General features: G+C 37.7%; 1 protein-coding gene across 6 annotated transcripts in view; it reads left to right on the top strand.

Annotated features, from left to right (window-relative positions):
* GREB1L (GREB1 like retinoic acid receptor coactivator) overlaps window positions 1–15,836 on the top strand; it is a 224,638-nt gene that overhangs the window by 43,998 nt on the left and 164,804 nt on the right. The window contains exon 1 of one of the 6 annotated variants that reach the window (XM_039844901.1): window positions 6,025–6,045. The exons of the other annotated variants lie outside the window; for them this stretch is intronic. The gene's annotated coding sequence lies outside the window, so the exon portion shown is untranslated. Of the gene's footprint in view, window positions 1–6,024; window positions 6,046–15,836 lie in introns of those variants that run through there. 6 annotated transcript variants of the gene reach the window in all.

The following is a 15,836-nucleotide window of genomic DNA, read 5'->3' as shown; positions in this document are numbered from 1 at the left end:
TTTTCCTCTCTTTTCCTAAAGTACAACGGTAAAGATATCCCAGAAGGGAGCTTCAGTAAAATATCCTTTTTAGTCTTGACCTTAATATATGTACCTATTTGAATAGAATGTAAATTACCATTTTGCTTGTATTGGCTTAAATAATAATTTTGTGCAGGTTGATTACTTTGTATTCAATCTTAGGCTTGATTTAGCATAGAAAGGGGAATAATCCATATTTATCCAGATGATAAAAGTACGTCACTGAGATAACCTGGATTATTTTCTACTTTATCTAGACCATTAAATCAGAATTGAATATGTTTGTCCATGGGTGAAAGTTGATGGTAGTATGCCATAGCAACAGGATACATTCTTGGTTGCTACTAATTACCTCCAGGATTATGAAGGCATGGATGTTTTCTTGTTGACAATGCATAGTGTTTGTAGAAAATGCAAAAGTGCTCTATCAGAGCTACTTTATTCAGAACAACTCACTGGCTACAGTGACTGAAACAGGTTCTAAGAGTTCACTAGTGACTTACTGTTGTCTTTGAGATTGCTGACAAATGCTGTGCTGCTTTTGGGCTTCTGGGTTGAACCCGCGTTCCCTATCCTACCTCTTCATTTAACTTCCAAGTGGATCATTTTAATTACCTTCCAGATGTAGCCAAAAAAGAGAGTGAGGAGGCTTCAGCGAATACTAATTGTAGTACCATATGCCTTTCAAGGATAAAGTTTTTTTAGCCTTTATTTTTCACATAGGTTGCTCGTATTTTGTATGAAATGGATGAGTCATCTTTTGGTATTTAAAACAGTTTTATCTTGATATCACAACATGATCTAATATAAATGTTACTTAAAAGATTATAGCTTATATAAATGCTTATCTAATCCTTAACTACTGGACAGATGGCTCCATTTTCCTTTTCTAAGTCATGATTTGGATTTTTTTTAAAGTTTATTTAAAGTAGAACATCTCAAGTTTATGGTGAAGCTTTACTGTAGGATCAAGGCAAGTAATGCTTAGCAGACCTGTACAAGAGACATTATTACCTGTCATTTATACACAAAGACTTTCCCTTTCGAAAGTACTTTATAATGAGCAATATTTGTCCTGCTGTCGGAATTTTTTTTCAGCCAAGCAATTTATTCACTAAACAACTACTTTTTTTAATCATTCCATTGATGTTACTAACTAAAAGTGATTTCTAGGCCAATATTCTTCAGCCAGGTGACCACACATCATAATCTGTCCCTGTTTCATCTCCTTGCCCACCTCCCCAGGCTGTGCCCTAGCTACACCCCATTGTTCCTGAAACTCAAGCATTCTCACATCTGAGTGACTTCGCACACACTGTCCCCTGTAATGTGCTCCCTGCCCCTGCTCTGCCTGACCTGTTTGCCTGAGAACAGCCTGGCTCAATTCAGCTCCAGTATTATCTCTGTGGTGAAGCCTTCTTTAACTCACTGTCACCTCCATGTAAGGGACATCAGGGACATTTCCCTGTTGGGTACATTTCTGTTTCACCACTACAGAATAAGTACTTTTTCTCTTTTGTGTTCACAGCACCTGCTGCAGTACCTGATACTCCATGTTCATTGAGTGAATGAATGCAGGGTGAGAAACAGCCCATATCATTTTTATTCTTCTTTATTCCTTTATGCCGCTAAAAGAAAGAAGATGGGAGGAACCCAGATTACTTGAGGATAATGTGAACATGATGACTTTGAATTAAACAGCATGCTGAAATTATGAATCAATCAAACTCGTACAAAACTTTGAAGTAGGTGTCGTAGGTCCCCTGGTCTTTCCTTATAAGGCTGAATTCATGCATTTCAAACTGGGGACTAAAACCTTAAAGAAAGAGAATATATTAAGTATAGATTACTTTAAATTACTTTGAGGGATGAGGAGTGGGTAGTGGAATTTCTGGGGGCTGTGAAGCCATTACCACACCCCATGGATACAGTCATCTCTGTGTAATGACACTAAAAGGCTAGAAATTTTGTTAAGAATAACAAAACCCACACTGTAAAGTATCATTGGTCTGCATAGTTTACTCTGAATAATTCTGTAATATGAACTGTAAAGTATACAGGATAGATTATGATATTACTTTCAAATTCTTCTCTGAGAAGCTGATAAAAGCCCTTACTGAGTGGCCAGTGAACATTCTCTATTATGATCTGGGCTGAACTCTCTTTGCATCTCATATCGCCAACCCACAAGTCTGTGTGGGGATGTCTGCCCCTTGAGAGTCTTAATTACAAGTCGTTTTTTTTGTTTGTTTGTTTTTTACTGATTCACTTGCTCAATGCAGTCTCAAATGCCATTCTCCCACACCATATTCTAGAGAAGTCTATCCTTCCAATGAAGTACTTTGCCCAGTGCTAGTTGTCCACATTGTCAGTTAATGGGGCTGCCATTCTGTGCCTCTTTCTTTTCAGTGGTTTCTTGGTTAGATGCCTTTTTTCTCTGCAAGATGAATGTGCTTTGTGCACTGTAGCAATAGGAGGGGTGTTTTAAGCCATTTCTGAGGGAAGTGCCATTTCCTATTTGTAATTCCGGTTGAAAGTGGCTCCCCCATGGCATAGACTCATAATATATCCTGTTTGTCTCCATTAGACCTGCTCCAGTACCAACAGCTCCTGAGCATCCCTGTTTAACCCTTCTATGCCCAACACCATCTTAGGATATGTATTTTTTGGTAAGGTAGAGACAAGTTAACAAGTAAAGTTATATTTGTACATAGGTTTTAACTGTAGAACATTTGAAGAGTTAAATTATTTGCTAAGGCACTTTTATGGTAAAATTTCAAAGACAGAACTTACGGGCTTTAGAGAAAAAGGTGAAAGCAACAGAATGAGAAGGAAACAAATTAGAGATCACTATGATTAAAGACAAGATAAAATAATTTATTTGGGAAACTGTTAGGTGCTACTGGGATCAATTACATAACTCTATTCGAAGTAGTTTAACCAACTTCCTTTAAGAGGCTGTTTTCCTTTGATGGCTCTGAAACTTGTACAGAAAACTGTACTCCCAAATGCAGAAACTTAGGTTTTTTTTAAAATTAAGATATAATTTACTTACCATAAAATTCACTCTTTTAAAGTATACGGTTCAATGGTCTTTCATATATTCACAAGGTTGTGTAACCATAATCACTATGTAGAACATTTCATCACCCCCAAAAGAAACCTGGCACCCTATAGTAGTTACTCTCCATTCCCACCCCCGACCAGCCTCTGGCAACCACTAATATTTTCTAGCTCTGTGGATCTGCCTATTCTGGACACTTCATATAAACAGTTATAGAAGATGTAGTCTTTTGTGTCTGACTTCTTTCACTGAGCATAATGTTCATCCACATTGGAACATTATCAGTTGCTTCATCCTTTTTTATGGCTGAATTGGGAAACATGGTTCTGGATCAAAAATCAGGTGAGCAAAAGACATTCTGTTACTTTCTGCTATGGAAAATTTTATGGAGTGAAATGAATGCTGTTATGGGATAGGTCCTGAAGTCTGGTCACAGAGAAAGGCTGTGAGAACACTACTGTGATCATAGATGGGTTTGGTAACTTGATGCAGCAAAGGAGAGAGCACGGCAGGGGGCCTGTGGAACATCCAGCAAGATAAAGGTCTTTTTGTAGGATTTGGACTAGTGCTGAATGATTCTAAGGAGAGACTGGGGAAGAGGTGGCTGACATTGGACTGGGTGGCATCAGTGAAGCAGGGGCCAGTTAGTAATTAGGCATCTTGGGAATCTGTGTTCAGAATGGGGGAGGCACAGAGACAGGCTGGGGAAGTCATTGGGAAGAAAGCAGCATTCCTGTCACAAAAGGAGTGATTTTGCAACTTTGTTTTGGCCTTGGGGGAAATGTTGTTTTCTGTTGGCTGTGTGGCCGGCCTTGCCTGCGTCTGTTAGAGACATCAGCGAGCTGATTTTCATGCTCTCACATGAGAGGGATATGCTCTGGTTCTGAGATTAAGGAGCAAGTAGACTTGGTGGAACTAGGCAAGTAAGACATACCCAAACTACTATATAAGACTGACTATTCACCCATTTTGGTGATATTCCTTAATATAAAATCTTAATGGTCTTCTAACAGAATAACCGAATTATCAGAAGACAAGGAATGGGACTTCTCAACTCGCTTATATGATTAAGTACCCTACATTCATTGCCTGTGTTGTGATGGCCTTCATGCTAGGTATTTTGCATAGATTTTCTGTATTTCCTCTTGTAAGTTTTTTTTGTATGTATGTAAACTGTTGTTTACACAGTTTTAATTATTAAAATATACATTTCGTATTCCAGTGAATACTCAAATGAGTTTTGCCAGAGGTTGGAATATGATCTTGATCATTTCATAAACATGTTCTTGGATTTTTAGTTTTTCTTTCAAGTTTAAATATTAATGAATAATTCTTTCTCATTCAGCAAAAAGTATGTGTAAACACGCCTGTGTTTGTGGATATCGTCATTTATTTACAAACTCATTATAGTGAGTGCTAAGTTCTAGGAATGAACAAGACATGGTCCCCACCCAAGAGATTGAACAGTGCTATTCAAGAGATGTGATGATGACAATATTCTGTGCTGTCCAATACAGTAGTCCTAGCCACATGTGCTTTTTTAAAAAAAAAATTACTAGTTTCAAGTATACAGTACATTGGTTAGACATTTATGTAGTTCACACATGTGCTCCTGTGCACTTAATATGTTCCTCATGGGACTGAGGAACTGAATTTTAATTTTAATTCCTAAATAATTTAAATATTAATAGTGGCACATGAGGCTAATGACTATCATGTTGGACAGCACGGCTCTAGAAGTTCACAAATGAGAGAAAGAAATACAAGTGCTCACAATTCAGGGTGTGAGGTGTACCCTAATACAGGTCCCTGTAGAGTACTCTGGAAGCCACTGGTGGTAGAGGTGACAAAGAAAACAACCAGAGGAGAGGAAGTAGCATGGAAGTGAGACTTTAAAACAAAATAAGAGGAGGAGGGGTGGAAGTTGAGTGGGTTCATTCTAGGCAAAAGTCATAATGTGCATAAGTACTGAGATATTAAAAACATGAATCCAAGTTACAGAAAAGGTGTGTGCCTTAATAGGGTAAAAGTGTAGATTACTATAATATTACCACTATATGACATGGCTCTTATGGTAAAGGCCTAATTGAGTAAATTGAAAATAATTTACTGTGAAGTATATATTGTTTGAGGAACTACCACATTTATCATTTAAAATACATACATAAATTGTTATGATGCACATTTGGTCAAGAGAGGTAGGATTTTAATTGAGACCTATTTGACTTCAGAGATCAGTCTTTTCATCAATGACTCTACATCTCCTGATTTAAATTTTTCTCAGTTTGAAATTGGAAAGGATTTTTCTAGGTGTCTTCTATGCTTTATTCTGAAAACTTAAAGTCTTCTAGTTGTTTTTTTTTTAATCTTCTGATTTCATATTGAAAATGTTTTCCAGCTAAAAGACTGATATAAGATAGTCTATTCTGTTAACTAAGCATTTCATGAACTCAGGTTTTTGAAAATAGCTGTAATGACAGTTTCCCTTCTTTTTCTGTATATTTATGACACTGGGAACCTTTTTTATCAAAAGAAGTGGTTAGGGATTTAGTTAAATTGGAGTACAGTCCATTCATTCCCCATTTGAATGGGCTTCTGTGACTATCATGCCCAGAAAATTCTTGCTTCTGTGTGGTAGGGAATGGCTTGTTATTTGAGCCTCTCCATTTCTTACATGAAAGTCATGACCCCGGGGTCCGACTTCTTCCTTTTTGCCCTTTCCTAAGAGCAAATCTTAGTGACTGGATAGAGGCTTTACTTTTCTTAACTAAGAGGAACTAGACTCTGTACCTATCTGGCAAGCATGATCAAGTCCTGAAAATACCCCTTCCTGGCTGAGAATGTACTTGTGCTCTGTGAAGATGTTTTATTGTTGTTGTTGTTTTTCTTTTCAGACTTGAAAGAACTCGCTTGTTATTTGCTGAATTTCCCACAATTGTCCATCTCAGAGTCGTAACAAGGTACTTCTAACATTTGTACATACTTGCCAAGCCTTGAGAGTATGAAGTATAATAAACAGCACCAGCTTCAAGGGATGTACCCTCCACTGCTAGTGCGAGACAGAGAATCAGTACTAGAAGGTCTGAGAATGTAGCCAATAGCTAAGATTGGAGACATCTTCACAGAGGGAATACTGGTATCAGGTCTTAAAAGGAGGGCAGGACTTAGCAGCAGAGAAGTGGCAGTGTATGCGTGGAACACTGCCTGGGCAGAAGTACGGGGTAGAGGGAATAATGAGAGAATGGTTTGGCTGAAGGAGAAAATACAACTTTGGCTACTACATTAAAGTCACTTAGGGAGCTTTAAAAACAATTCCCCTAAAGATTCTTGTTGAATTGAGGTATAGCCTGGGCATCCAGACTTTTTAAATTTCACAGGTGATTTAAATGTACAGCCATGGTGGAGGACCATTGCAATAGGGTCTCCTTGCTCAGAATGTGGTCCTCAGACTAGCAGTGCTGGCCCCATCTGGAAGCTTATTAGAAATGCTGAATCTCCAGAATCAGAATTTGCCTTTTACAGACTTTCTCGTGGCCCGTATACTGCAGTAGAGAAAAAATGAGAAATGAGGTTGAAGAGGGCAGATTACTTAACCAGTGTTTTCCAGCTCTATGTTGGGCTAGGAATGAGTTACAGGTGAGTTGTGGTATTGCTTTCCTCTCGAGCCATTAGGGATGCTTTTTCTGTAGTTCTTGTCAGCAAGGAGTCTCCTGGTTGTCTGTATATGCTCCACAAGTATTCTCGTGTTTTTCTCTAGGTACATTGAGGGAAATACCAGCTAGAGTTGGATTGCACTCTGTCAGTAGCAGAGATCCCCTGAAGATTTTTGATCAGAGGGTATTATGTGTATCATGTTGTGGTCTAGGAAGATTGTCCTTACAGAGGCATATAGAATGGACTGGGTGAGGGGTGTTCTAGTGTCTTCAAGACATGTTAGAGGACAGTCGCAGTAATTCACATAAGGTGAAAGACAGCAAGAGTAAAGAGCATGATCATACTTAAGGATCCCACACTTCCCCAGATCTTCAGAGCAGAGCTTAGAAGGAATTACAGAAGATTCCTTTGTACCTTTTTGAAGACACCTTGTTACTTTTCATTTTGTTTTAGTTTATCTTTATGTGATATTCTTTCAGAGTCAGAAAAGTTTCGATGATTAAAATCAACTTGGCATAAATAAGGTCATAAACATTCAGCCCTCACTCTGCAGGATTTCCTAGTTCTTGGTGGGTGGGATCATCTAATTTGAGGGTTATTAGTGATTTCAAAGGAGAAAGGAAAACAATGATGGTCATCATTTGGTGAATAGGCAGCCAGGGAGAATTTCAGGAAGCAGAGAGGTTAAAAGTCCAAGTATGAAAGGCTTGCTGTTGTGGGGGACTCAGAACAATACATTCTAGTTGGGACAACACTCATAAGGGAACCCGTATATTCTGGGAGATTATTTCATTTTGAAAAAAAAAAAAGTTGAAATTATTGGGATGCTAAATTGCTTATTCTTCAAGGCCAAGATTAAGTGGTCCGTGTCCGTGAATTCTTCGCTTGTTGCCCCAATTCAGTTTGTTCTCTATTTCCCAAAATTTTCTTTAATGAGTCAACAAGTATTTTTTTAGTCTTAACATTTGAAAACTACTGTGATGTATAGTTATTTTCTAATAACTCATTTAAGCTTTATTTTATTTTTCTTATTAATGAATGCTCTATCTTCCTAAAAAGAATATAGGCTCCTAGAGGACATGGACCACATATAATTCTTCTTTGTCTCCCCTGGGAATTTGTGACTATATAAAATAGCTGTCTTCAGGGGTGCTCATAATTGAATGAAAACAATTAAAAATAGTTTACCATATACTTTTTTGTCTTCCAAGTTTGTTGATGTTTCTTCTAGAAAAAAAAATGGAGGGGCCAAGGGGAGAGTCATCAAAAATAACAGTAAAAATATAGTGTGTAGTTTAAACTACATTTTGTAGTTTAAAATTAAGCTGAAATAATACTATCAGATAAATATTAGAATATTTTTGTGTTTTCAGTGATTAATTTTAAAGGAGGAGGTTTTTTTAAAAAAAAATGATAGAAGTATAATTTCTGTTTTCCTAATCTTTTTATATGGTGCCCATTTTCCTTAGTTGCTTTTCTCATCTTGCCATTTGGGTTTCTTTTTCCTTTTTCTTTCTGTTTGGAAATGATACCATTTGTTGTAGGAAGGTAACTACTAGCCATGTTTGTAGTCAAGAGTGTCACCAGTCATCTGGATGTGACCCACTAACATGTTTGAACTGTTTGTATTTTATGGGAAATTTATAGAACTTAAACGCTTTAACAATTTTACTTAGTTTCATGACATGCTATCTTCATGCCTTTTCTTAAAGTTAGGAAAACTAGAGTTTGCCCAAATTCAAAAGGCATATTTATATTTTGAAACTTGAGACACTGAAAAATGGTCAGTGTCACCTAAATTTGGGGGTGGGGGGAAATGGGGAATTATTTTGATTGTACAGTCTGTTGTGATATTTGACTTGGTAAAAGAAGTGTGTATTACATACAGAAAACCAGCTAGAGCTTGACCAAAAAGAGTGAGATTTCTTTGCCAAGAATTAATATTTTAAAAAAATTCTAAAATGGGGAAAACCTTTTGAAAGAATTCCTTAATGAATCGATCAGTAGTTTGTATTCTTAAAGAATTTTTTATGGTGTAATAATGAACTTTTATAACAGAACAAAAATAACCCATTTCCTAACATTAGCCTCTGTACCTACAGAGGTCATAAAACTTGTTAATGCAGATGAGGCTGCCTTCTGTTGTGTGATGCTAATAGGAAATGGATCATTGCAGTTTATGGGGCACTTAGCCATTTTGGTTCATGATAAATGACTGACTTCAAGTGACATTCTTTCACTGATTTCCCACTATTCATCACCTGAAAGAATGGAACTCAAACATGAAGTTGATTTTGAAGTTGTCAAGAGTTTCACTGTGGTGTAAATCCATCATAAGCCAATGTTTTAATTGATTTAGGAAGAAATTGTATCAATGAAAACACTCAAATGTTTTATTCTCCCATTTTTTTTTGTTCAAAAGCCAGTTTTGTAACTATTTTATCCTGCTCTAACTTATGTTGCCTCTTCCTCTTCCCTTCTCCCTCTCCAAACATTCTCCTGTTTTGAGAAGTCCTTAGATTTTATCTTTACAGATGCTTTGATGTAATTATGTTGTTTTGTTCAATAAAATCAGCCCAAAATAAGCAGAAAGAATGGAACATATTTTCAACTGGTATGTCTGTCCACATGCCAGACATTATCTAAAACCAGTATGGAAAACTTCTTTCACTGCTATGTTTCTCCTATTATCTTATTTTTCGTCCTTTCTCAACATCTCTTCTTGAAATGCTACCTCCTATGAACCCCCTACCCCCGGAACACATAGCACTCCTGAGCAGGGAGGAAGAAGGTTGCTTGTCTGAATAAAGTCTCATTCATTTACAATTAGGCTCCTACTCTTAAAAAAGGATTCTCTACTTATTTTCAGGAAGTCCTTGCTGGCATTGTAAGGGTTACACAAGATCTAGCCATGCCTAATGTATGCCTAAAGGAAGTTTGAGTCTTTCCTGTGTCGTCTCCACGTTTGGAATGTAAGGCCTGTGTTTAATTCAGTACGCATGATGCTCTCCATTTTGCTGGCATTTGATATTTGCAAAAGACAATCTAAATTTTCTTGCAGATTGTCTTAGAATCATTCAGGGTAACTGAGATGATTTGCCACTTATTTCATTGGTTCTTAAAGGAATTTTGACCTCCCTTATCTACCTGCGTTGTTGGAGTGAGGGTGACAACAGATTATTTTGTTTGCTTTGTAGAACTTAATAGGAAGAATCCTTGGCTTTACTTGAGGATGCTAGTATCCTGGAAGGGAATCCTACAAAACTCCCTCCCAGAGGCTTTCCTTTGACACAGAATCTTTTAGTTCCTAGCCGATTGCCCTGAGAGACCACTGTCCCTTTTAGCAAATGGTATCTGTGATATCTGATTGGAAAGAACAAAACATCTTTTAAAAAAATTTTGTCAAATGAGGAATCACTGATTTTGAATACTAATTTAGCTTGGTGCAAACTAATTACCAATCTTTAAAATGACCAATTCTAATATGGTACATTAATCTATTAAGACCATTAAAACATATCCATAATTTAATTTTTGGCCTGCTTTTGCATGATGTGATCATTGGTGGCATAGAAACTGGGACTGGGAGGAGATTCCTAAAGGGAGGGGAACAGAGCAAAGGAGAGCTAAGTGGAGGAAACTGGAAAAAGAGAGGCTGAGAGGATGGATGTCCTGGAAGACTATAAACTTTTGACAGCATTTGCCCCTTTTTGACTCTGGCATATTAAAGTGAACATTGATGACCTTTTACTTTCTTCCTTTTTTCTTTTTCTTTTAACCTTCTCTCCTCCATATGTGGGAATAAATAACTTGACACTAAGGAACAGCAGACTAAGATCTAATATGTACAGTTTTTCTGGGAGGAGGAGATGATTGAAAGAAACATACCTCACTCCCCAAAGGATGTCATAAAGAATGAATTGTATTATGCTTTTTCAAAGAAGGTGGGAGTTCTGTATTCAGAGGTGTTTAATGGTCACTTTCAATCTAGTTGCCAAGCCTTTTTAATGCAACATGTTCCTAAAGTCTAGGTCTTCACATGGATACTTTTTGGGTAAAACTCGAAGTGTGCATACATACACTGCATTCTCACCCCCTGGCTGCAGTTACTGCCATCTATCAGACTTAACACAGAAACCACTAGATAATCCCCCAGAATTAAACTACAAGTAGAAAGAGAAGTTTCCAAATGGGAAATTATTGTTCTTTGGGAGTTTTTTTTTTTATTCTGAAATTTATTGGAAATAAATTCTTAGAAGGCCTAAACCATTAAGCATAAATATAACATTTTCGGGGACTTTAAAATTGGTTTTGAAATTCTCACTAAAGAATAGGTTAGCTGTTAATGATTTTCTGTCTTCATTTACTGATTCAAAGGTGTGATGTTAGTTTTACCCTGTAGGCTGTTACTTTGCTTCTTTGCACTTCAAAAAGATCTAAGATCACTGATTATGACTTTGCCATTTCCTGTCCTATTGTCCTTACAAAGGGGTTTTGTGGGTTTAGACCTTACTGTAAAGACATTAGCCCTAGTAAAAATTCTTGATATTTGCATGTCTATTAAATTCAACATGTTTGCTTTTCATTTGACCTATTTAATTGTATAAAGTAATACTTTCTAGGACTTCAGAGTTCCTCTTTGGAGAGCTGAAATGCCTTTTGCCTCCCTTTTTTTTCAGGAACTGATGACTCAGGTAGTTGAGTAAAAGAGCTAGTCAACCAGGAGCCCAGAATGTGTTGGGGAACACATCAGAAGGTGTTTATATTTCTATGAACATTTCTATGAAATTCCGTTGACCTACAACCTCCCTACATCCCACCCAAAGGCATTATTAACACTTTTTAGTCAGTTGCTTCTCATAGAATTTACTCTTCTTTTGATGTAGCAGAACCGACAGATCTTTCCTGCAGTTGTCATGACTCTTCAGAGATATCTGTGAGTCACTGCTGTGTTCAGGCTTGAGCTAACAAACCAATGCATCTGGTTCTGAATTAGTGGAGTATTTCACATATTCATTAGCTAAGCCTGTATTATTATTTTCCTGATTGTGGTAATTCTCTGCTACAGGTAATAGGCAGTTGTATGGTTTTTGGTGGAGGAATACTGGAGCTAAGTTGGTAGGAGCATCAAGCAAACAAATATAAGATGATATTCAGCTTTTGGTTTTATGATTACTACTTCACATTGTCCTGTTTTATTAGCACTTCAGTACATGAGACACAATAGCCTACAGAGTAAATTTAAAGACACAGTCCCAACCTCTCTTGAAAATATTTTCTAATAATATTTTCCATTTGGATTTTAAAAAAATATATCTGACCTTTCCCTAGAACTCCAGATACATACATACAACTGTGTCCTTTATCTCCATTTGGATATCTAATAGTTATCTCAGATATACCATGTATAAAATCTAACTCTTGATTCCCCCACATAACCACTCTACCTACCTCATACCTGCTTTTCTCCATTTCTTCCCTCTTTCAATTAATAATATGTAGTTGCTTAAATAAAAACCTAGAAGTTTTTGTTCTTTCCCTGAACACATCCCCCATTCAGTCTGTCAGCTGGCCTGTCTCCAGAAGAGGTCCCCAGTCTGTCCACTTCTTCCTACATCCATTTTTCCACTATTGTTCCAGCCACTATCTTCTCCCACTTGAATGACTGCAGTGACCTTCTCCCTCCTACAGTGGCTTCTCCATTTACAGCAAGAGTGATCCTTTAAAGTAAAGATCAGATTCTCTCCATCTCAAAACCCCACGGCAACTTCCCATCACACTCAAAACAAAATCCAAATTCCTTGCCCTACAAGGCCCTGCACGGCCTGTTATCTGGCTAGCTCTGCTGTCTTTATCTCCTATCATTTTCCTCTCACTTACTGACCATCTTACTTTCCTCAAGCATCCCTAGCTCATCCCACCTCAGGGCTTTTACGTTAGCTCTTCTCTGTCCTGAAATGCTCTTTCTCCAGATCTTCATGGGTTGACTTCTTCCTAAAATGTCAATTCCTCAAGACGGCCTTCTCTGAATATCTCATCTCAATTATGGCCCTCCCTCCCCTGTCACTCTTCATCTCATTACCTCTTTTATTTTATTCCACTGTCTTTATAAACTATTTATTTACCTATTTATTTCAATTTACCATCTCTCCTAGAATGCAGACTCCATGAGGGCAGGGACTCTGTCTGTCTTGTTTACTGATGTAATCCCAATTACTGTAACATTGTCTGGTATGTGCAGTAGGTGCTTGCTAAACATTCATGGCTGAATTAGTTAATAAGAATATTTGGGTCATAAAGACTATAAACTATTGAACCATATAGATAATATTTTAATGAGAACATTTCTGCCCAATTTTCATGACAATTAAATGGCCCAAAAGAAAGGAAATGGACCTTCTGGTTATTCCATTAATTTGTGACAAGGCAAAAGGGATTGGCAATCATAATCAGTCAGTTTCTGCTCTTGCAGTATCTGTGCTTATAAACTGGTCATCATTTATCTGTTGTGTATATCTTTTATTTGTAACTTGTTGTGATATTATATGCTTGAACAACAGTACAAAGTGTACTCCTTGCAGATAAGAGTCTGTCTGATATTGTGGTAAGTACTCATTATGATGCGAACGGCTTGCACTGAACAGGCAGTAACCATGCATACATCTCTCAAAGAAAACATCAAATTCAGACTGAGTGTGGTAAACAGCAGTTAATTTAACTGTAAAGATTCTGAATACATAATGACTTTCCAGGAATTGGTGAATATATAGATAATGAATACTAACATACTTATTTTGTGACCGTTAATCTCTGCAGATCAAGTATACTGAGTTGGATGTATGCCTATGATTAAGATGGAAAACAGGAGAAAACTAAAAGATCTTTTTTCTTTGCTGTAATTTAATAACAAATGTCCATAGACCACAGGCCATAGACTCCCCCAAATTAAAAGATATAAAGATGTTTTACTTTTGTTTATTTTGCTTCTGAAGCCACACCAGAATAATTCTTAGCCTCTTCCTCCCAGTCTTCCATTGTGCTATTTTCTGTCATTTGATGGGTAACATTTTTCTGTCCCCTTTCTTAAGAATATTTAGGGTCATAAAGTAGTAGCCTTCTAAGTTAAGAGCTTTTCTCACTGACTTTCTTGATAATTTTCCCAGTCTTCGACTGTCTGTGTTCTAGCGCATGGTAGTAATTTTCCCCTTAGGATTTTTGGACACCTGTCCTTCCACTGGCAAACCCTCAAATACTGTGATCTGCAATATTCTCTAACAATAGAGAATATTATTTATATGCAGCAGCACATTAATCCTTTGGTCAATTCCCCTGATGGGAAAAACCACCTGCTTCACCTGTAGCCAGGAGTCGGGAGTTGGCGTATTTGTGGTTGACCTTCAGGTTTGGCAGCATTAAGGTTCACAGTTTCTCTGTTATTTCAACTTAATTTTCCTTTTAATTTGGATTTGATTTTGGGCCTGGGTGAAATCCTCTTTTTAAATTAACACGGTAATCCTAATACTCAGATTTTAATCAATACAGAATGAGTTTAAAAGTATTCTTTCTCCTTAGACCATAGATAAATCGGTAATGAATTGGCCTCTTAAAGATTTCCAAACACAACCAGTTCAGGGATAGTGATCACCTATTGTTAAGGATGTCTTCCTTTCACCCCTTCTGATCCACTCTTCTCTCCTCTCTACCCTCCCTCTGTCCACCTTGGAGGCTGCCTGTGAGGACTGCACAAGAGCTCCTGTGCCCTCTGACTTCCGCCAATGGCAGAGTCCCAGTAAGAGATCCAAGGGAGTGATGAGAGTGAGGTCAGGCTAATTATTCTCCTGGCTCCCTCCTTGTAGGGTTGCCTTGGGCTGCCTGTGCCCCTCGACCTAAGGTCATGGCATTTCACTATAAGACTTTCTCCTTTTGGGTTCCTGTAATCAATCCTTCCTCTCATCTCGTTTCCCCTAAGAATGGTAACTGTTGCTGCCACCAATCTCAAAGTGTAGCAGTATCCTTGTAGTTCCCCTACATTGTGTCCATATCTTTACAAACAGTCCTTTTCAAATAAATCTCCACAAATTATTCTAATTTGAATGTGCCATCTGTTTCCTGTTGGGATACTTTCTGATACAAATGTTATCATTTCTTGGATTTGGGGTACTATCAATTATTTTTGACAAAGTATAGGTAATCACCTGGATAGGCAATGGAACAGGCACAAAATAAAAGAAGTTAGCGCCTTCTGGAGGACCTATCATGTGAGAGAGACAAGCTTCTCTTTTACTTTATTCAGTATTCAATCAACATTTATTGAATAGTTATTGTAAAACAGACATAGTGTATGGATCTCAGGCAGATACTAAGGGGAGCACTATTTGATCCCTGCTGTCATATATTTTTATTTTAACTGTATATTTACAGAACATTCTAGCTGTTCATATAATTGTAATTCATAATCCTAGAACAAGCAAAGATGAAGTCCCTCTATCCTAGCCTCACACAATTGCCAGCATTAAACAATGGGTTAATTAAGAGTATCTCCACCACCACCACCATCATCATCATCATCATCATCATCATCAGTCCGTAGGGAGCTGCTCATGTGCTCATGAAGGGCATGGACTTTGCTTTATTCATCTTTAGAGTGTTAGAACCAGAACCACATAGTGCCTTCTGGAGCCTGCAGGCGACTTTCATTCTCTGATTTGTTTTGTTTTGTTGGGTAATACCACTAGTTTCGTAAACCTCTCTACTGCCAAGTTTCAAAACCCCTGTCGCCATTCTTTGTGGTTCTGGACTGAGTAGGGAGGTGTCAGCCTGATTTCTGTGTCCCTACAGCCCAGGATGCTGTAGACTCTCAGTAGTCCTTAGTAGTCTCCTGCCTTGGGAGCTTGATATGAAAGCAGAAAATCACCAACCTGTCTGGTTATGCCTGATGCCTGGTCCTGGCATGTTCTGTTCTTAGTTCCCAGCTCCTGGTTCTGTACAGTAACCTCTGTGATTCTCAAGCATGACTCCTGAGCCTGTAATAGGACCTCTTTTGTGCTTTTCATCTCTCTGGATGGGAATCTTGTAGAATGTTAAGGATATCTTTATG

This window comes from Pteropus medius, unplaced genomic scaffold (genome assembly GCF_902729225.1).
Source record: "Pteropus medius unplaced genomic scaffold, Ma_sr-lr_union100, whole genome shotgun sequence".
NCBI classification, from domain to species: Eukaryota; Metazoa; Chordata; class Mammalia; order Chiroptera; family Pteropodidae; genus Pteropus; species Pteropus medius.
This window is presented reverse-complemented; position numbering and strand designations above follow the sequence as displayed.